We start from the raw sequence: 22,604 nt of genomic DNA, 5'->3' as shown, positions 1-22,604 counted from the left end.
GCAAAAAAAAAAAAAAAAAAAAAAAAAAAAAAGAGGGAAAGAAAGGGAGAGGAAAAAAAAAAAAAAAAAAAAAGGAAAAAGGAGGGGTTTGCACTGTCGAAATGGAAGAATGCGAGCGGCGGCGCAGCGGCAAGCCCGGGCGCGGGGCTGGCCGCCGGCGCGGAGCCCGGAGCGGCGCCGGCCGCGATCAACAAGCGGCCGCGCGGGCTCGGCCCCCGCCCGGGCTCGGCCCCCGCCCGCGGCACCGCGGAGCGCCCGCCCGCCCGCCGGGGGGAGCGCAGCACAGCACGGCACGGCACGGCACGGCTCGGCTCAGCGGGGGCTGCCCGCGCCGGCCGGGCCGCGGGGGGGTGCCAGCTGCCGGCGTCACGGCGGGCGGGTGCTGGGGCTGGAGCCACACCGCTGGCTCGGGATAACATTCTCTCTCTTTTTTTTTTTTTTTTTTTTTTTTTAATTTAAATTTATTTTAAACTTCAGCAAAAGCCTTCCTGAAAGTGGATTAATAACTGCTTATGAACTCTGCTATTCCATATCCCCCAAACATTCTGTGTTTATCCCTCTTTAGCTTCTTACGCTACCTTGAAGGTTGCTTTAGATATACATATATGTTTATGTATAAGAAATTAATTTATGGTATGTCCTAGGAGAAATGACCAAGATAAAGTATAGCGACTCCTGCGCTTGAACCAACCCTGCCTCGAAGCTCCTGGGAGCCACATAGACAAAGGAAAGGAGGGGAAATGGGATATCGAAAGACTTGCCTGAGGTCAAGTAGCCTGGGGCAAGGAGCCCAGACCTCTCATCTTCATCCATTTCTCCCATCGACAAGACTACACCCTTTTCTTCTGTATGTAATTTTAATGCCTTCTAACTTTTCAACCTGCAGTGGTTTTTCTCCCTTTAGCCTGATCTTCTGTGCCTTGACCCATCATTGAACACATACAGCACTATCTGTTACATGTATTAGTGCATCCACTGGAAGAACTGTCTGTCTTTCTGCCCAGGGAGCATACAAATACATTGTTTTTGTCTTCTGTAGGGCATTTAGATACCATGCCATGGATGCAAACTGCTTGGATATGTAATATCCTCTCAAGATTCTTGGCAGGAAACAAAGCTTTCAGCTCAGTCTCAGACTATGGTAAAATGTGTCTACCAAAATCAGGCATGAGCATTTGGATAAATAATCGGATAATAAATAAGTAAAGCTCAGGGTGAAGAGGTCACATGAGGATCTGAAGAGGTTACAGGCTGGTTTGTCTGATACATTGTAAATACAGATGCCACTCTTTAAACCTGAGCTTCGGGATGTTGCCTAGCTCCTCTGAATCATTACCTTGATCTGAAGTTCAGCAGAAGGGTAGGTTTGGACCCTGTAACAGAAACCACAGACCATTCAAGCAGAACACCTGGTGCCTCTGGCTTTGTCCTGTAGCCGCTGACAGATACCGTTTTGGGCACTGATATGCTCATTATCTAAGAAATTATGTCCCAGAGGTACAGGCAGGACTCTGTGTGTGTGTGCACATGCCCTCTGCTGGGTACACGGGCCCTGTTGTGCTCAGACACTGCTCACAGTCGACTGACACACATCGACTTCATTCACCATCGGAGCCTCGGTGATCAGCTGCCTTGTCACATGAACCTCTGACTAGCACCTTGTCTGACTTTGACCAACCTCCTCTCCTCTTCCTCCCTCCCCAGCAAAGCCTACAGAAAAAAAAAAAAAAAAAAAAATTAACTGATGGCAGTAGCACCATGCAGGATCTGACTTGCAGAAGAGCAATTAGCAGTGTGCAGTGTGGGCGGCCTGCCCTGGGGGATTAGTTCTGCTAGCCCGGCTCAGCCCATGTCCTCCACTCCAGGCTGCTGCGGTCGCTGCCTGTCTGAGCTCTCTCGCCTCCTGCCCCTGCCAGGCTTTGGGAGCCCTGGTGCCGTTTCCCTGCAGCGTTTCTTGCCGGGGTGACAATCTCATACAGGCGGACAGCTCCCTCTGGTGATGATGCTGCTCCCACAGAAGTCACAGTAGCTCCTGAGCCCCAAGCCACTTCAAGACCTGCCCTGTCCGTCTCTGAACACCTCTAAGTCTCCTGCGTGCCTGTCATAACCATTTTAGCTGTGTGGGTCTCCTTGTTTCCCTTTCACGTGGTGCAAACCTCCAGCAGCTCTGCTGCATGCATCACGGGCACCACCTGGGCAAAGCAGATGGATCTTTTTATACCAGTTACAGTTTTCATCCCAAATCCTCTTGCTTCATCTTTTTCAAGCTGATGACCTCCACAAGCTTCATGGAACAGATAGCTTTCTTCCCTAACCATATTCTATTTGCTGCATCATATTTCAATACTAGAAGTTCCAGTCATTTCTTTATGAGCATTTTGTCTCAGATTCTATCTTTCAGTGGACCTCCAAATGGTCCCATCAACTCTCCACCCACATCAACCACAGACTATCATTTTCCTCTCTCTTCATTTAACCGGTCTAAATCCCATTCAGTGACAACTTCATAGTAGCTTTCATTGCCTGAATTCACTAAGCACCTCTGGAAAACATGAAGTTCTTCAGAAACAGCTAACACCAGAAGCAATGGCGATTTCACTTTGTCTTTTTTAATGACACTGCTGCTTGAAGTTATAGCCACCTTCATACTTAGAGAAAATTTCCATTTATCAGGCTCATAGCTGCTCCATGCTTTTTGTTCATCTGAATTTTTTTATTCCTGGTACCATGCAATATTCAGAAATTGCTCAGATCCAAAAATTTGCTTCATTCAGTGTCTGAGCTCAAAGCAAGACTGCTCACCAAGACCAGCATCAAGCAGGCAGCTTTAATTTTCTTCAAAAGTCTCTGACAGGTACTGCACCTCTCTACGTCACCTCAGTGCTAAGATAAATTTTGCTTCATGAAAAGCAGTTGTACTTGTAAAAGATCCTTCTTACCACCTTCTCTAGAAACCTTTGAATGGGCTTGGATTCCTCAGTGGCAAGTGGGATCTGCCTCACCATCATGTGCTTGTTAATACCCTTGAAACTGCATCAGCTTGCAATTTTACCTCATCACATCAGTGTAATTTAAGATCTCTGAATAAATACACAGTTAATTCAAGTCTTACGTAAATCAAGCACTGGGGATTACTTGAGCAAATAAATGAGAATGAGATTGCAAATAGTGTTGGCCCAGAGTTTTCTACCAAATCTTTTTTCTTTCTGAAATTGAACTCTTTTTGGAAAAAATGCAACATCCTCAAAGCTCCTCTTGTGAGCATTATCTGGGACTAGGAAGGAACCTATAGCCTCTGTTATGCTGGCCCCAAGACTTGCCAATGTGGACATTCACCTTAAGGGATAAGGATTGACAACCTGGATTACTAAACTGCTTCTCACCTGCACTAGAATCTGTGCTCTCCCTCTCACACTCACCCTTCCTTTCTCCCATGTGTTCTCTCTTTCCTTCAAACAGCCTTCCTTTTTTTCCTCCTTCAAAAGACTTCCTCTTCCTTTTTTCTTGCAGAACAGATACTGTCTTTCCAGTGCCACGTCCAGCATTCAGAAATACAACATGCCACAGAGAAATGATGTGAAAGAGAAGAAATAGCTATTCTCACTTCTGTAGCATGACCTGGGACCTCAAAAAGCTTTTCACACTTGAATAGGCTGGCTCAAAAACTGCTGGATAGCAAGTGACTAATAATACCATCATCCTAAGACTGGCAAAACAGTACTGCAGTAGCTATGAAGAGCAATTGGCCCAGGGTACCAAGGGAGATAGACCAAGCAACTCATGGCCTGATGCTCAGTCCATTTCATTTAGGTGCTGTAAACTGTAGAGGGAATTAATTGGAGCAAGATCCAGAAATAAGATGGAGCCTGAGATACATCATCTTAGAATATTTCACTGCAGTTGATAATTAGAGCATGATGAAAAATGAGCTAAATTCATCCCTCATTTCATGGAAATTGTACCCAGTTTTTAAAATTTCAAAGTAGACTCCAGAAAGACCTCCCTTTTCTGTACTTAGCAAAGCAGCAGCTGTAGCTCAAAGCTTCATGTGGCATGGGACTTTCACCAGGAATAAAATTGCTGACTGGAAGTGCTCTATTTTCTCCATCTGGTGGCTGCAATTTCTGCTTTGTATTATTGCAGTACCTTCTAAGCTGTTCAAGAGTCCTTTGTGCCTTGTGCTGCACAAACCTGGTCCTGGCCTATAGAACAGGCTGTCTGTGCAGATAAGGAGAGTGACAGAGCAGGGAAATGAGCTGCTCACATGGAGAGAGACGCTCAGTGGCAGACCAAGGATCCTGCTGCGCCATCTTCCTCCCTCTCCTTCACTGGCTTGGCACTCAGCTGTGCTCTTCCTATTGATAGCTGGATCCTGGCCAAGACTTCTCCCTTTTCTTCTGCCTGTACACTTTCTCTGTGGGACCTCAATTCCCAGGTCTGCACCAGTCCCAGTAGGAAGGAGCTCAGAGAAGAACCAAACCTGGTTTCACATAATTCAGGACCTCACTTTCATTGAGGTGGTGATATCCTAGTGTACTGCAGCTGCTTCACCACTCTTCAGATCTTTCCCTTCATAGCAGTCCCTTGTCTGGTTCTGTAGCAAGGCTTTTTTTGGACTCCTGGACAAAACTGGAATGACACAGAATACCATGATGTAACCAAAGCAATCCTTGTGCTTCTTTGTGCCAGGTTTTCCCTTCCTTCTGATCCCAGAAACTGCCTGTATTTCATACACAGCAAAAATATCTTCAAAACAGCACTTACAGGTAGCTGTCTTCAGGCATCACAAGGCTGGGATCTGCAAAATCTGGGTTTAGTGCAGACTCAGGGCACACAGAATCTTTCAGATGAAGTCTGGACTCAGGACGTTTCCCTGGCTCTGCTTGTCAAATTATGTGCTTTAAAGGGGCAAGAGTTTGAGGAACTGCAGTCACAGAGCCCCATCACAGCACTTCCAGACTCTGGAGATCTGGAACTGGCAAGGAATTTGGCTCCTGTGTTGTATTCATGGTTCCCTCTTTATTTCTCCTGTTTTTAGGGTAAAATCAGCTCAATTCTAATAACTAATGCCACCTAGAGCTGTCTCCACATGGGACATGTGTGGTCACAACTATTAAATTTGTCAGCCAAACTAGCAAGGATTATACTCAGCTGTGTCCCTCTTCAAACACCTAGTGTCCCCCAGGTGTCTCCCAGAGACAATGACAGGCTCTGCTTCCTCCTTATTCCCCCTCCAGGAATCACAAATTTTGTGTCTGGAGCTAAAAAATCTGCATGATGTACAGGCACAATCTCAATATGCCAAGGATTATGTCAGGCCAATAGCATCCAGCACACACCACAATCTTCATACAGTTTTAAAAAGGTGTGTGTTGCTTCCTTGACAGACTTAAAATTCTTCTCCAGATTAAAAAAAAAAAAAGCCTTCCCCTGTGAAGAGTTGTGATCTGCATCCTGTCACTAGAACACAGCATCGAGCTGTCCGCATGGCAGCAGAGCTGTGCTCATTAAAATTTTTGAAACAATAGCATTGCATCTGTCACAGCCAGCCTCAAAGTACCCATACTCAGGATGCTTAAAACATTTTCTAAAAGAAGAGCAGATGCTTTTAAGTAAGGTTCTAAGAAGCAAACTCCTGATTCTCAACCAGCTTCAGACAACAACTACTGAAAGTCCCCTGGTGGATCATTTACTATTCTTGCCTCAGTGTCTTTTTTTTTTTTTTTGTCTTTTACTTAGGTGAAAATATACTAGTGATGTGTTAATCTCATTATTGTAAAGTGTCATTAGATTGTAGCCAGGCACTTTTGAAATTGATCTGAAAAACTTCATAGTCTTTAAGTGGGCTGGCTCAGGACCTCTGTAAGCAATGTTTGTATAGATTTATGCTGCTCATTTCCTGGATTTATGTTAATTTTAGATTTATTTTGAAATTGGGATTTTCTCAAGCAGTAAAATTTGGATTCATATCTGAGCATTGCTTTGCATTGCAGTGCTGCACTGGAGCTCATGCTTTGGTACAGGGATATGACCAGAACATTAAATCCCTCACCCATGTGCAAATTTCTCCTACATGGAGAGGATACAGATTTGGTGTTTGGGTTTGGTTCCATATGTGATAAATAAATGTTGGTGGGGCAGTTTGGGGAACACAAACAGTATGACATGCTCCCTTACACATCTATATGCATTATGTATAGCTTGTCTGCTCACTGCTGTTGTTAATTTGTAGCTAATTGCTTGTATTACAATAACAGCAAAACCCACAAATTACAATCAGGCCTCTATTGTACAGGAAACCAGATATAAATACAATGAAGAAGTGGTCATTAGCACTTCTGTTTCATTTCCTTGTGTGCTCAGAGACCTCACTCAGTGACTGTCTTCCCATCCAGGAGCTCAGAAATGTTCCCAGTGGGTCTGTGCCTGCAGTGATGTACAGACCCACCAGACCCAATAACTCCATTTCTCGAGCCACCTCTCTGCTCACAAGCTGACTACCACAGCAGCAGTTTAAGTTTCACATCATATTCTGCAGCTCTTGAGCAGATTTCAACACAGCACTTTACATGCAAACTCAGTAAAATAGCAACTGTGATGCAGACATACCTGCTACCTCTTTGGAGCCTTGTAATGTGCCAGTCTCAGCATCATTTCTTACTTCAAATCCCATTGTGTAGGGGCCACAGCTGAAAAATGGCTGTAGCTGTAAAAGATGGATATTTCTCTGAGTTTGAGAACAAGAAACACTCCAACACTCAGACTCTTTCCTATGAAGAACACACTTCTTACTAGTTATCATAAGGGTGTGGGGATAAATAGAGGTTTGCAGGAAATGCTACAATTCCCTGTGGCAGCATCCACACAAAGAGGAAACCTCCCTTGGTCACATGTTTAAAGCCAAAAGTCCCTTTCTTCTGCCTTTCCCAACATTATGCTTCCTGTTAGAATATCCCAATCTGTAAATGATTATGAAACCACACTGACATATCAATTTCCTTTTGATTAGCATGAAGATTTACTAGTTTTCTTCATCTCTTTCTATAAAAATACATGAACATAAAAAGAAATTCAGGAAGCCTGAGCTCTGTACTGTATTTAACTGCCCTGTTTCACTAAAAAAATCTCTCTGCATCTGGCCACTGCTCGCAGATTTTTAAGAGCTCATTTTTTGTGCTGTTGAGAAGCAGCTTTCAGCACAGCTTTGGCTGATGTATGGGTTCATATCTGAGAAAGGGAAAATCTGAGATGGATAAACAAAAAGCAGGAACAATCTATAATAGCAACAAAAAAAAAATCTCCTGTAATTCTAGTGACAGCCTGAAAATGTGTTAGATAAAACATTTTAGAGATCTATAATAACGAGTAGGAGTTTGTGTCCTGAACACAGGACTTGTCTGTCTGCCAAGACAGACAATTGCAAATGAAAAATAATGGAAGAATGGGAGGGGAGGAAAGGAAGGAAAGATAAGGAAAAGCAAAGTAATTGTGCTTTTCATGAAAGGTATTAGAGAGCCAGGACTTGGTCAGATCTGCAACACACATGAATGCTTTTTCTAGCTTTAGTTCAACTTATAAATCTAATAACTAACATAATCTGTTTTCCACTTCCAGTACTGAGCATGCTGTTTTCTGCTTTCTGGAATGGTCTGTATTTACTCTTAAGTGTTTTGTGTTAGCAGCTGGCATGTGAGTATCTGCAAAATAAGTGTAAGATTCCTGGAAAATGAAAAACACCTTTTAGTCTGAGATTAGCAAACACCTTTTGTCATGTGGACTTTAAACACATGGGTACGCAGTGTTGGGGTACCTGGCACAGGTATGCAATGTTGGGACAGCTTTGTAACATTCTCCTAATTTCATTTCTCTCAAAAAGCCTCGCAGTATCGTTCAGTGCTAGAATCCCTCTGCGGCTCCTGTGTGAAAGCTTAGCATGGTATCACCTGGAAAGTCACCTAAAGTCATTGTGTTTCCTTTTCTATCCTCACCTCTTTTGCAGAAACAAGCAAAATCTGAAGTTGCTGTTGACATCCTTCTTCCATTTTCCCTGCTGGGCACTTTTAAGGGGTGATTGAAGATGGATGCCTAGACTTTTTCTGTGGCTTCTCTTGTTCCCAGATCTGCAAACCCTTGCATGTGGCAGCCTTAGCTGTACTGCTTAAACCCAGGGTAACTCTGGCAGCACACTTTGGAGTCAGGCACCATTCAGCTTATTCCTTATCACATGGTGAAGTAAAAACTCTGTTGAATAGCACACAACTACACTCAGCAAGGTCTTTTCCTTCAAGGTCATATAAGAAAAGAGCAAAAGCAGTGAGCATAAACCAAAAAAAGGAACAGAAAATCCCATCAGAAATGGAAAACTCTCAAAGCAGATACTGTATGGCTCTTACTGGTGACCAGGGGAATGGAAGAGGTGCTTGGTATCACTCCCAAATACACAACGCACCTGACAGTGCCCCACCACACTGCCATTGCAAGCACTGATCAGATGCTTAAGCATGTTAACAGTGAGACCAGATCTGTGTAGCAAACCGCTGCACAACTAAGACAGTTTTCCCTAGTGTTGTAATCATGCAGGGGTCCCATACTGTTGTCTCCTTATCACAAATGTTCCATACCTTCTTGGTGTTTCTCATGTGCAGCTCCTCAGAGCACTGACTTTTTCACAAAGCAGCAACTAACTCCAGTTCCCTGCTCACCCCACTCTTTTATAGCACTCTGCTTCTCATTGGTTACAGCTGTGGCCTGTAAAGTCAGACCTAATCTTTGATAATTGGCCCAGCTGCAACTCTTTAGGGGTAAGATTACTTTCTACACTATCTTTATTTCCTTATATTGTATCCCCCTACACCCTAATTCCCTTGATGTCTGTGAGGTGGAAGTGAGGGTGCAGCGCAGGGTTCAGGGAGCCCTTTTCTGTCAGTTCAACAAGTACTAGCAGAGGAAGAAACAGGTGGTGTACAGCACAGTCTGCTCAGGAGGGAGCTGGGATTGCAGCTGAAAGACCTGGCTGCTGCTCAGCTGAAGAAGTAAACAAGGAATTGATCAATTATTGCTATATTACTCGTGCAAACATGGATCCTTGCATACAATCTTCCAAAGTGTGATCAAATTCCATTTTCAACTTACTGTGTTAATTTAGGGACCTGTAATACAAAGTAAAGCTCTTTGCATCTCCCTAAAGCTGCAGAGTTTAGCTGGGAACAAGGGTCTGCCAATACTAACTCCATGCAGGATGAAAACCTTAGCTTGTTTCTGCCTTCCTTGGCTATGTGATGCATTTTCACAGGGTTACACAGATGGTGTCCTGTAATTTCATGCAGTCCTTTTTCCCAGAAACCAGATCTCTGATCTCTGCTATTTTTGCCTTTCTTACTCTAATGAGTGTGCATTATAAACAAAGGTGAACAGCATAATAGAACCCCCTGGAAATATTTGTAAATAAAAGGCTTTTAGAAACCTTTTATAGGGAAGCCCTATAGACATTAATAGATAGTGAACACTTTTCTAGAGACATTGTTATTCCACTAGTCTATACAATTCAATAGCAAATTATATTCTTGCTATCAAATCCCAAAGGATGATTCAGAAAACCATTACAAAGGATCTAATTCTCTGTAATTTTCTGCAGTAATTAAGATAAAAGCCTTTCAGGGTCTCCTCTATTACAGTGCATGGGATTTTTCCACAGGAAAACAAATGATCAGTTTAAATTCCCCCTGGTTACTTGAGCAAAGTAAAGCCAGTAAATAATGAAGGTTTATTAAGATAAAATTTCCTTGCATTTCTGTGGGAAATTCAGTTAATTTCAGGAGACAATGAGGGCCAAGGATTATGCTCCCTGTATGTGATTTTATAACAGGACACCAAACTCCCCCTTCTGCTAGAGTCAGAGTCTCAGTGATTTTGCCACCTCTTCCATTTGGGCTGGCAGGGAAGGGGTGCTCTGTGGAGGCATTGCACACAGCAGCAGGTGCCATTCCAATAACACAGGGAGGCTCAGTGTAGCAGTGAGCTCAGGGCTCAGAGCCCTGGCACATCTGGCACACAGTGAGTGCTAATTGAAACACCACTCCTGTTTTCCCCTTGTGTGCTTGGAAAGCTATCTGAGGACAGAGACAGGGATCTAGAATGTAGTACTGAGTTCCTGTGAAACCCATGTGGTTTTTTAGCCCTTGTCTCCACATTTGCTGTCCCAGGAGAGGCACTAATGACCTCTGCAGGGAGCTCAATGCAGAGCCTTAGGAAGAGGTCACACATAGAAGAGAAGAATGAGACATAAAAGCCATGGTGACATATCGTAGAGCTTAAAGGCAAATATCACTCCACTGCTATGCTTTGTTGGAGCTCCCTTTGTGAGGCTGTGACCTATACTTTGGACTACATATAGCTGAGGTCAGACCTCTGTGAAATCCTGACCTTGATGACAACAATAAGAGCCTTTTCACTGACTTCTCTGGGTTTCGGGTGTGAGAGATTTGTCCATAGCTGTAACTTAAGTGTGGTCCAGGCAGTGCCCTCTCTGCCCATCCTAATGGCTTTTCCTCCAGCCTCCTCCACTCCACCCTTCTCCTCCCCCACTCTTTGAGGCTGACAGTGAAGAGTCCACAGTAAAATGACTACAGTAATAGCTTCTGCTGTGTAGCATTTCTCATCCCCAGATCCTTTCAGAGCCAAGTGCTTTAATATCACTGGCCTTTTACATGCAGCTTATAGCCAGTTCTTCCTTGGAGAAGCCAGAGCCAAAGCTGGTTATAGAATATAGCACTTTGGATTTAGTTTTCTTCACTAAGTCTTATACCTGTATCTTTCCCTATCTCATGACCTGCCTTCCAGACAGAGGGGAGGAAATCTATTCCTGTGAAAGGAAGCTATTCCTGTTTCCAGGAGCAATGGCAGGTCCCAGCTGATTATGCAGAAAGGTCATTAGGGGCTAGTAGGTCTGTGAGAAATCATGCCTTACCTTAGCAAAGGATGAAAGCCTGCAGAAAATGGCTTATCAAAGATGTTCATCACCTCTGCTCCCCAGTGGGCATTTGGAGGTGTTGGATACACTCATCAGTTACAGGACTTCCTGCTGGAATTGCTGCATCAATTAGCCACATGAAAGTTGTCATCCTGCTCTCTCCACTTCAAACAGATCTTCCCTTTCAGTATGTGGTGCTCTCTTCATCTTTATTCCAGAGTTATTTATTTCATCTGGTAGCACTTTGCAAAATTTCCTGACCTTGATGCTTATTTTGCCTCCATGTACCAAAGTGTGACTTTGATTACATCACTGTCCCAACTGCTCTAAATCCTGGCCACTTATCAGTAAACTTAAAGTAAGTCACAACAGGCTCAGAAACAAATGACTTAGAAGATAAATCTTCACTCCAACACAGACCCCTTCCTGTGTGGAGTGTTTGAGCTTTTCAGTGGGCATTGCAGAAGAAGGGGGCATTGCAGAAGAGGCCTGTCAGCAGGGTGAGCAGGTGAATGATGTTTCACTGATGGCCGAGCTTAAGGAGGAAGTAGAAAGACTAAGGAGTATTAGGGAAAGTGAAACAGATTGGTAGGGTTCTGCCCTTCCATCCTTGAGGGAGGCTTATCGGGGTCAGAGGACTCCCATGCCAGGCAATAGGAGAACATCTGGTGGATGAGAGGAAGGGGAAATGGATCCCTACTCAGGGAGGTGATAAAAATTCCTCCCAATCCCCATCACCTACCCAGGTGCCACTTCAGAATAGGTATGAGGCCCTGGATCTAGAGGGTCAGACAGATGACATAGAAGAAAATTATCTGCCCAGTGAGCCTCTCAATTACACTTCATCTGTCAGAAGGATCGCCACCTCTAATAGTAAAGAGATAAGAAGGGCTGTCATAGTGGGTGACTCCCATCTGAGGGGAACAGAGGGCACCTCAGATGTTGGGCTCAAAACTGGCTGGCTCCAGAGTTTTCAGGGGACTTGTTTTATCTAGCTGTACAGATACCCATTCAGCTGTAGCCAAACCATAATAAATAATTTCCTGCTATTTTTACAGACAGGGGTTTTGTTCCTATGTGACAGTGAGTCCCCACATTTTCAAAAGCCTTCTGCCCGTAAGTGATGTTTGCCTTAGTGTACAGTGCAAGCATACAAGGGCTCCCTCAGTACTCTTCAATGAGATTTTTGCTGCATACATTTTTAGTAGCCCCTTTACATGAATGAATTTTATACAAACAAAATAGTTTCAAGATTCTGAGCTGAAAAGCACTGTGTAGGTGCCTAGGGTTATTTTCAATTAACAATATCTAATTCCAAGCACACCATGAATCACATTTTTCTTCTCTCTTTAGAGCCAACATGTTAATCCTTTGAAACAAAAATGGCTGCATTTTAATGAGAGTTTAAAGGGGTGAAAGTTCTGCTCTGGTACACTGAGCATAATAGAATATTTTCATGATGTATATCTTCCATCCACTCACTTTAATTTTCAGAATAATATCTGGAGAGCAACCTGTTTTATCTCCGGGCTCTCCTCATTCACTCCACTTAGTTTTCACTGTGTGTATTGTAGTTAATTTGAAGTTGATATTTGCTTTTCCTTATGGGCATGAGGTTACAATAACACCAAAAAGATTAGAGTGTTGTCCTCTCCAGACTGGCTTGCATGACATATCTCAGAGAAGTATTAATTATAATGGTGGTTTTACACTCTCTTTCCTGGTATTAAAACATAAGAATTCTTTCTTGGATTAAGTCCTGAGCTGAAGACATGCATATTAGCACAAGAAAGCCTTCCAGTGTCTGGCACAGACCCCATGTGGGTCTGCAATGGGCTGGCTCATGTCTGTCCTTTAGTGATGGTGAAGCACTGTAAATCAGCAGGCAAGACCACCAGTAAGGGTAGGATAGAAGTTGGGTGCTAAGAAGGAAATTTCCTATCCCATTCATGCGAGGCCAATAGCTTGTCCACAACTCCTGTCTAGTGTGATTTTGTGGCTTTTATAACCTGGCTCTCTGTTTCTTTAGCCAGCATTCAAGCCAGGAGTGTGGGGGGAAATGAGGTGTCTAAAAATACCTCTGTGTGCCCTTTTCCCCCTTTGTGCTCAGCTCTAGAGCTGAGAAGTCCAGGTAGATGTTTATATTGCAGATGGGGAGGGGTGGAAGTGCCCATGCAGAAGGTTTTTCCAAAGACTTATTTCTCATCCCCAGAGCTCTGAGCTGAGGTAGGTGAAGCAGGTGGATGACACCAGACACTGGCTGTGAGCCCAGTGTGATCAATTCAGTGCAGAGGTTTGTGTTTCCCGCTGATGTATAGACAGCTACAATCTTACTTCAAACAGCATTTTGGCTGGGTAAAACTGGCTTCTTCATTTTATGGGAAAAAGGAGATTTGAGGAAGCCTGTGTAACATTACTTCAAGCCTTGAAGAAAAAGCTTACCTTTAGGCAGAAAGTCAAACTGTATGAATTGGGCATCTCACAACTTCCTTTGATTGCTCTGATCAGGGCATGTAAACAACATGCTGCTAGAGGAGAAGAAAATGAAGACTTTAAGTAGGAAGAAAAAAGGCTCTAACAGCTGCTCAGGAATTAGTAAAATAGACACAAAAAAACAGCAAAATATTTTGGGTAAAACTACAACTACAAATTATCCTTTTGGCCAACCCAGCCCAGGTACTGAGCTGCCACCCACTGCAGTGTTTGTGAGACGAGCAGAGGTGGGCAGATCCATAGTGCAGAGGTGGAACTGGATAGACAGCTGGCTGCAATGCACAGTGGCTGGTGTCTCTACCTATCCGTGCTCTCTGCAGGTAATTTAGCTCCTGACTCCTCAAGCTATCATTTCTCAGTTCTGTTCAGTTACTGTCAATGAACTGTGACTTTTTAGTTTGCTTTTTAAGTATATGTACTCAACTTCCAGCAGGAAATGTGTAATAGAAGCTGTGCCTGCAGCATGCCAGGAACCTGACACTGTAGGCTGTGTATGAAAGTCAAAAGGTTGGTCAGTCAGTCAGCTTCTGTCCATCTCTGTAACAACAGCACATTTTTACTGTAAAATCTGGAGAGCTGTCATCAGTTCTCCCCATAGAGACCCCTACAGTGAAAATGTCATGGGTAAGATAAATTTCATTTTCTTGCTGGCAGATTTCCCTAACTACTCCAATTTACCTTTTCTAACCAGCCTACAATATGTTGGGTATTCCATGCAGTGTGGCTTCCTCAAGCAGATCTATGAGCCTGCAACAGTAAAAAAGTTTTAAAGTTGTTTATCTGTCTGCTTGAGGGGCCTTCATCCCAGAAAGGAACAGTCAGCACTGATGCATTCTTCAGTGAAAACAGAGGGTGAAAAGAGGCCTCCAAATTTAAAATACAATTTTGTGTGTGCCAACCCTTGCAGATGCAAGAATTTTTACCCGCCTGGTTACCAAACTTAGGGGTAGGACAAACTGCAGCTATAATGATGAAGTAGATAATGACAACAAAAGAGCACCAGCCAGTCTTATTCATACCCAGGAGCCATCAGATATTCTGAAGTTGTATGTGATGTGAGAGCATGGGATAAGTGGAGATATCCTCCATTAATAATCTGCTGAAGTTTTTAATTCATTTTGGATTATAGATGAATTTACAGCCTCTTGCATTACAAATGAAACCATGAAATCATATCCCTTCTTCACTAGATTTACAGATGGGCACAGTTCTCTCCTGGACTGGTTCATGGCAGTATCATGGCAGTATCTGCTTCACTGCCAGGTCTCTGCAATTTCCTTCCTCTGCCACCTCCACTTACCCTGGCTGCAATCTCTCCAGATGTGACTGATGTCGCTTGGGTCCAAATGAACTCAGGACGGGAGAGAAGCAGTAGACAGAAAAGGACAATGTGTTAAAATGCTTATTTGTAATGGTGGCTGGATAGTCATGGCTCATTTAGACAAAAGCAAAAGAAAATTAATTTGCTAATGGAAATTTACTCTATAGGCATAACAGAGAGCTTGCAAGGCCTGATCCTTTTACCACTGAGGGATTTCAGATGCAATTTTCATTGAATTCAATAAAATTTCCCTGTATTAGCAAGGAAGATCAGTCCTTACTTTCAGCATGCTGTTTAAAATATACATGAGAATTCTCCTCTCCATTGTGGCAGAACAAAAGCCATTCTCACAGCTTTAGCTGGAGAGGCTTTGGACCAAAATGCATGTTAGCGTGTTACCTCAACTGACTGATTTTCTTTGCTGCACTGATGAGCAAACTAGGAGTCATCAACTTCAGCACATCACAGGAATCAGAGCACCTGTCCCTTTGCACTCTGTGCTCTGCAGGAGATGAAATAAAAAGCAAGTAGATCAGTGCCTGTGAAGCAGAGCAGCTAAGTGAGCACTGAAACAGCCTTGCAACACCCTTGGCCTGGCCTGGCCTGACCTGACCACTCCCTCTTGACCCGGATTTACACCTCTGCCAGTTCAGGTAATGAGCATCAGTTCAGAGCTTCTACTCTCTGCAAACCAACATCTTCACTGACAGAAGAGACAGCTTGCTCTTAATAAGCAGGCAGGACATTTTATTACTTTGATGGAGTGAAAGAGAAACTGGAAGGAAGGCAAGAGTCCAGAGCACCACTTCCAGACCATGTTTCAGCATATTAAGTGTTGAACAGCCATACTGGTTTCCATACTCCACCAGTACTGCTGCTCATTCCCATTCACTTGCTGCAATGAACTCCCTTGGCTGTACAAGGGTCTGAGACTTTGCTTACTGTGCCAGTGGTGAATATATATTTGCATTCTTTAGCCATTTTCTTCTTCCAAAAGCCATATCAGTTCCCTATTCTTGTTCTTAGCATGGGCCTCAGAAACAGTTGCACTGATATAATTAAGAGTGTAGGTGGGGTGAGATGGAGGCCATGAGTATTCCCTAGATCACTGACTTTGAACAGAACATAAAACCCTGCCCCATAATGAAATCTCAAGGGGTAAAATTCACCTGTACACAGAAGCCTAGCACAAGAGCAATATGCAGTTTTAAAAGTCTGGTTTGTTCTTAAATATTGCTCGTGTCAGAAATGTTTAGTTCTAGTTCACAAGAGCTCATTATAAATTCAAACTTTACCATGTCAGATGTTGGGCCAAAAAAACAAAACAAAACAAAGCAAAACAAAAAAAACAAAAGTAGGATCTCTGCCTCAGAGAGCTCTCATACAGGTATGAGTCTGTGAAAAAACACAGAAACAAGACCGTACTGGCCAGCATGACAGATGGAGAGTTCTGCAACCACATTCACCCTGCATCCCATTCCTGGTGTTGCAGGAAAGGGAACTTTCAAAAAACTGAAAATCACAGGTTTATTTTCTTTTTCTGCTTTCATGTGGAAGGTCTATAGAAAAATGACATTTGTATCATCTCTCCAGGCTCACTGGCATGGTTTCAGCGACCCTCAACGTTTCTGAACATTTTGTTGTGAAACTCAGTTCATCTGGGACATGTTAGAAATTGTCATGCAGCCTCACCATATTCGAGTCTGATTACCCTTGACCAAGCTGGGTAAGTTTGCAGACAGTTTTCTCATCTCTTCTGACTGACAAGTACTGAAAAGTACAGAAACAGAGCCAGGCTTTGTCCACAGACAGTGCAAACACACATACATACACACAGAGTGAAAGCCCTAGGAAGTTTTCCTGAGCCACAAAAGACTAATATTCACCTTGCCATGCTTCGGTCATTAAAAGCTTCACTTATATTGTAGAGCAGAAAGAACTGTTGAGTTTATGGATGTTAACAATGTATTTATTCACAGGTCTATAACCCATAAATAAATACAATATTTCCTTATATTACAGACAACAAACCTCATAGCCAAACTTCTGTTCCTACAGCAAACAAATGGACATTTCCTGCTCCAAACAAAATGTGTATTTTGACATCTTGGAAACATGGCTGCAGTGTCACTGATGTCAATCAGCTAAAGCTCTCAGAATGCTCTGGTGCTTCAGCCACATGCCTAAAGAAGGGTTTAGAAGTCTAACCAGAGACACTTGGAAAAGTTACCTGTCAAAGTTAAGACGTAATTTAGGAAGAGCCACCCATACATTTTGGAGCTGATCCAACATGCACTGAAGACCTCAAGGTAAATTCATTTATTGCACTCTGCCACGGAGGATTCTCATGATGAAGAAACCAGGATGGAGTAACAGAGTGTTATGATTAACAGAAGGGGATACAAAGGACTCCTGGAAATCCCTGCAGGCAGGATAACCTTGAGCAATGGAGCAGCCATTTCCTCCAGCTTTGCGGCTAAGAGTTTCACAGGACTCTCCCTGCTCTGGATCTTTGCCCTTATTATGCCACTGATCTAGTGTAAAACCTCAGGGCTTGCTGATCAGTGATCTTTTGAAAGGCAGCCTGCAACACAGTAAGTTGCAGAGTGAAAATGGAAAAGCCATTCTTGATTCACTCAAGGAGGAAGTGCTAGTAACCCAAAAGCAGAATGTTTCCTTCTGAGCAACCCTGAACCTTATTATGAAACCAAATCAAAATATGGTCATACTTGGGTATCTACTTAAATCACTGGAATTTCAAGAGGTGGAGTTCCCATGCACAGCCAAAGATTTATGGATTTGAGAAGGTACATGTCAGCACATTTTGGGTGAGCAGAAAGGCCTAGAATCAGACACAGGCTACTGAGAAGTGTGAATTCAGCACAGAATCGATATTTCAGTCCCTTGTCCATCAAGACAGCCCCTGCTTCTCTTTCTGACTGATTAGGCAATCAGGTGAAATGCTGGTATCAAGGGTAGCTGTTATTCACAACTATATCTTGTCTTTGCATTCAGAAGCAATTTTATTCATCTGTCAAGAGAAACAGGTCAAGATAAATTTCCAAGTTGTGTGGGAGGATGCAGCCATGAAGCTCACAGCAACAAGGCCCCAGTACAGCAGCCTTGTGCTGACATAAGCAGATGGCAAATGGGGAGCTGTGAACTGGGGGCTGGCTGGGTGGGAGCCCCACTTTTCTCCCTGCACTGAGGTCTATAACAATCATGCTGCAACACTGGCTGCAGAAGGTTAATTTTGAGAATTTATCCTACAAGTCTCACCTAATGAGATGTAGAAGTGTCTGCGTGCGGCTTCTGCAGCTGCCTTGTCATTAGAGGTGCTCATTTCCTAGGTGGGCATGTGATTTCCCATTTCCTTGGATTAGGAAAATAACATAATTATACTCTGAATTAAAATCTGCTCTGGTTTAGAGAGAAGCAGGGTCTGATATGCACATTTTTTAATAGATGTTACATTGCCATTGCACAGGAAACAATATCAATTTCTCTTCTGTGTGAATTTTTCTTTGAACATGTCAAGAGTCACTTTCATTTATACTTAAAGTCCAGAATTAATATTAGCACAAACTTAAAAAAAAAAAAAAAGGGCATCCCCACTAGAAATTAATAGATAGGTGACCATCTATCTTCCTAACTTCTGTTCAAAGAGTCAGACCAGTTGCACTGTTGGCCACAGGAGCACAACTGTAATGTGTCAACAGATTTTCACTTTTGTGCAGGTTTTTTTTTTTTTCATTTAATTTTCATTTCCTTCTCGTTTCTTCATTTACTCACTTTGTACTTGACTGTAGTTTTGTACTGTGGATATCTCATATTTAAAACATAAGTCTGTTATTTTGCTGTAAAACCGTGCAGAACTCTTTTCTTTCTACAGCTCCCCCATTAAAATTTCACAGATGAGAAATTCAAGCACTAGACTCATGCAGACCTGAGCCATAAACAAACCCTCTGGATTGTAAAGGCCCTAATTTTCACAGACACTTTGCTCAGAAAGGCTTTGGGCTTAAAATGCCCATAGTTGAGAAATGGAAATTAGATTGTAAGTTGCTGGTTGGAGATATGCCAGCTTCATTCTGCTTTGCTTCCCTTCTGCTCAGCTAGAGGATCATTGACCCAGTGTGGCCTTGAATTTGGATTGAGAGCTCTCTTCAGCACCTCACTGTGTCCTGCTGTTCATGTGAAAGGGCACCATGTTTTAGGGGCGTGTAGTAGTCACAGCCCATGCAGAGATTGAGGATAACCCACTTTTTAGTTTGCCATTTGAGATGGCAGGGGGAGCTCCACAACTCACACTCCCCTCCACATTCTGCTTATATCCCAGTCAAGATGTTTTGTTCCCTACTCCCCCAGAGTAGCAACTGCTGCTTCTCCTATCTCCAGAAAGCAGAGGATGTCCTCTTTGCAGCAGCACCCCACACTCCTGCCCCAAATGCATGTGCAAGGATGTTCTGATTGCCTCCTTCATTAGGAAGGAGTGAAAGTCTCCTCTCTGTGCCCTTGAAGCAGTGAGTTCCTGCTGGCCTTACAGACTGCCAGGATACTGAGTGCCATCAGTCCTGCTGATTCTGTGGGTGACAGAGCTCTGCAGACGATCCCTCAGGCTATCCTCTCCATGTTAATATGTTATCTGGACTTCCCCAGCTCTAAGTGGGTCATTTCCTCTCTCATTTGTCTCATCTCATAGAACCCTGGAGGTTTGCTGACATTTATTTTTGGCTCTGGTGGAACAGATTTGCCTGTTTCAGTTTGATTTACCTTCATTCACAGACATTTATATTTCTCCTTCTTAGAGAGGCCAGTATTAAACCAACATGTTCTTACTGGTAGTATTTTGGAATCAGTATTTTGCTCCTTGGGAAGCTGGAAACCCTGTCTCCATCAGTAACCTACAAGTGTCTGGAAAGGTACCCAAACTGTGCAGACACCTGTGCTGTGAGGGCAGCTCCCTGTGCAGCTCAGGTCTGGACTGTAGGCTCCTACAAAGCTAAAGCTGGAGGACGGGTTTCAAGCATCAACAAAGCCAAGAGTTCACCTTCAAGTAGGGAGCAGAGAGTGTGGCCAAGGGCAGTTTGCCTTGGCATAGAAGGAGTGCCCAGAGAGCCACTGAGGGCTGTTCCCCTGGGAGCAAAGGGTGGTACTGGGGCACACTCCACATAGCACAATTTGAGGTCTCCAGCAGCTTGGTCAATCACAGACATTACTCCTCATCCCCTGAGATACATCTGGAGGGTCCATGGGCTGGACTGACAAGGATGCTACAAGTTCCTTTTACTGGTAAGGGGTAACACTGCTCCCACAGCTGGAAGGCACAGCTCAGGCCCTGCAGGCAGAAATACTGAGCTGAATATTATTCCCCACATCCAGCTGTAACTTAAGGAGCAAGGGAGAGCTGCTCCCTCCCCCACCCTGTGCTTCAGGACAGGGATTATGGTGTCTAAGGAACCATGAAGGAGAAACTCTCTCAATAGTATTTCTAGTCTTCTCTGCAGCCTATTCTTGACACTGTCCTGACAAGTGTAAATCACGTCTCAATGTAAATATACCCAGTACATCTGTCACATCCAGGTGGCAATATTGGCTATGCTGTTTGTAAATCCACTGAGAATAATGTATTTGTGCTGTGGGATGACATCCCATAATGAGATTGTGATATTCCATAGCCCCAGATTTGCTCTTTGTGACAAAGATGGATTTCATGAACAGAAAGGCTGCCGGGAGATCCCCTAGACACAGGGGACATTCATGAGCTGGGGATCCTTCTAACCTACTCAGACATAACTCAAATACAAGGGAGATACTTTCTCTTGTTTTTGAAACCAACAAATAAACACCATTAGCTGCATATGTGACCATATATTTGCATTCAAAACATAACAAAACACAAAATAACTAAATGTAAAAAACCATTGTCAAGAACTGCATATATTTACAAGCCAGACTATCATATTGATCCAATTACACTTAATGTAGCAAGTATAATAGTAAAAAAAATATTTCCAGGTCTAGAACAATTCCTTCTTTTTTTTCTCAGAGATTTAGAAAATTAATCCTTTTAATAATGAAATTCTGATTCTTTATTTTCCTTTGCTTCCAGGTGCAGTTTATTTATGGAAGGCCTAAACAAAAGTCTTCATCCTTTTTCAGGAAAATATATATACATACCACACCCTTCCCTCCTGTGTTGTGAGCAGAAGATGTATATATGTGTATTTATGCATATGTAGAAATCTACAAGTAAATACATACCTCTCTAAGCCTCTTAGCAGCAAAACAACTTACACCTAAATTGTTTTCTCTATCTCATTGGGAATTAATCTAGACTAGATTAATCACCTAGACTTTTAAAGTAGGTGAGTTAATATATTTATAAATAGATTTTATTAAGGCAGCCTTGGAAATGCTGGTTCGTTCAAGGCCAGACAGTAAGAGAAAAATTGTTAAAAACACAGCCTCTGTATAGAGCTCGGCAGAATTAGGAACTCAGCCTAAGCCTCTTGAGTCACAATCTTATTTCTCTGTCTCTGAGACCAACTGTCTTGTCCTTATTTAAATTATTAGTCCTTCAAAATCACTATTCTATGCTACTGGATTTCTTATTCTTTACTTACATCATCACATGTACAAACATGGAATAGAGTTTCATGTAAGTTAATAAAATAAAAGAGAACCCAGGGTATGATGTGAGCTCCAAACCTCTATCCATGCAGAGCCCAAGGCACTTTCTGGAAGCTGAAGTCCTATCTCAAGCTGGTGTGAAGCAAATGCTTCCTGCACTATGGGGAGCTGTGCCCAGTGACCAGGGCATACTCTTAGCCCTCATTTCCCACAGCTGGAGCACAGACACCCCATTTTACCTGTGGGCTAAAATATGAAAAAGCAAAGCAGAGCAATCTGTCTATGGCCACACAACATGTCTGTGACCATGCAGAGCAGGCCTCAGTGTCCCACAAGCCTGTCCTATCAGTCCCTGCAGATGGAGCTGTGTGGACTCTTCCTGTGCTGGGTATTGTATACTCAGATGTATAAGAAAATGTGTTTGTGTTGGCTATCTGCTTTGCTTCCCACCTCCACACGCTCCCTAGTATAACAGCTGATCAGACCTGCAGACAGGTAAGAGAGATGCTTACACATGAATTAGCACATATTTGAAAGCTGCCATTTCCCAGGACTGATTTGGATATCTGGGGCCAAAACCAGCACTGGGAGGAGTGGACAGGGTTTCCCTTACATCATCAGTGTTGTGTCTCCTGAGTCACAGTGCGTGCTTGGCTCGCTCTCTATGGCCTCAATCAGGCAAAGGGCTTGTAAAGTGGTGTAAAAGGAGCATTCATGGGATTTAACATAAAAGGTAGAATCAGGCCACTGAAACTCACCATTTAAATCCAGCAGGTCACTGATTCTTTTGTCTTGCTCTGAACTGGAATAATCAAAACCTGGCTGGGTTCCCCTTACAGTCTCTCCATCACACCATCTGAATTTCCATGCATTCAGAGAACACTCCCACTCACTCTGTCCTGCTCTCTGAAGAAACATTTCGTTTGAATTGTAGGTTCCCTTTTTTAACAACATTCTCTCAGAAAATCCAAATGCCAAAGACTGCACATCAGCCTGTACAATCTCAGCCATTCAAATGCACACAATGGTGATTTTTCCCATCTCTGATATATCAATGCTGTTTACAAAGTTAATACTTACATAAATATTTCTTCCCTTTAAAAAACTGTAGTAGTGTGACTGCAGTGACAGCCCCACATAACTGCAGAGGTTCTGTCCTAGAGATACTGCTGCCAAGGGGTGAGCTTG

General features: G+C 43.2%; 1 long non-coding RNA gene across 1 annotated transcript in view; it reads right to left on the bottom strand.

Annotated features, from left to right (window-relative positions):
- Positions 1–1,591: 1,591 nt before the first annotated feature.
- LOC134423717 (uncharacterized) overlaps positions 1,592–22,604 on the bottom strand; it is a 36,628-nt gene continuing 15,615 nt past the window's right edge. The window contains exons 2-4 of the long non-coding RNA XR_010029186.1: positions 13,412–13,497; positions 6,610–6,706; positions 1,592–1,710 (exon numbers count right to left, since the gene is read on the bottom strand). This is a non-coding gene — a long non-coding RNA (uncharacterized LOC134423717). The remainder of the gene's footprint in view (positions 1,711–6,609; positions 6,707–13,411; positions 13,498–22,604) is intronic.

Source organism: Melospiza melodia, chromosome 12 (genome assembly GCF_035770615.1).
Source record: "Melospiza melodia melodia isolate bMelMel2 chromosome 12, bMelMel2.pri, whole genome shotgun sequence".
NCBI classification, from domain to species: domain Eukaryota; kingdom Metazoa; phylum Chordata; class Aves; order Passeriformes; family Passerellidae; genus Melospiza; species Melospiza melodia.
The sequence above is the reverse complement of the archived record's forward strand: the minus strand, read 5'-3'. Positions and strand labels throughout refer to the sequence as shown.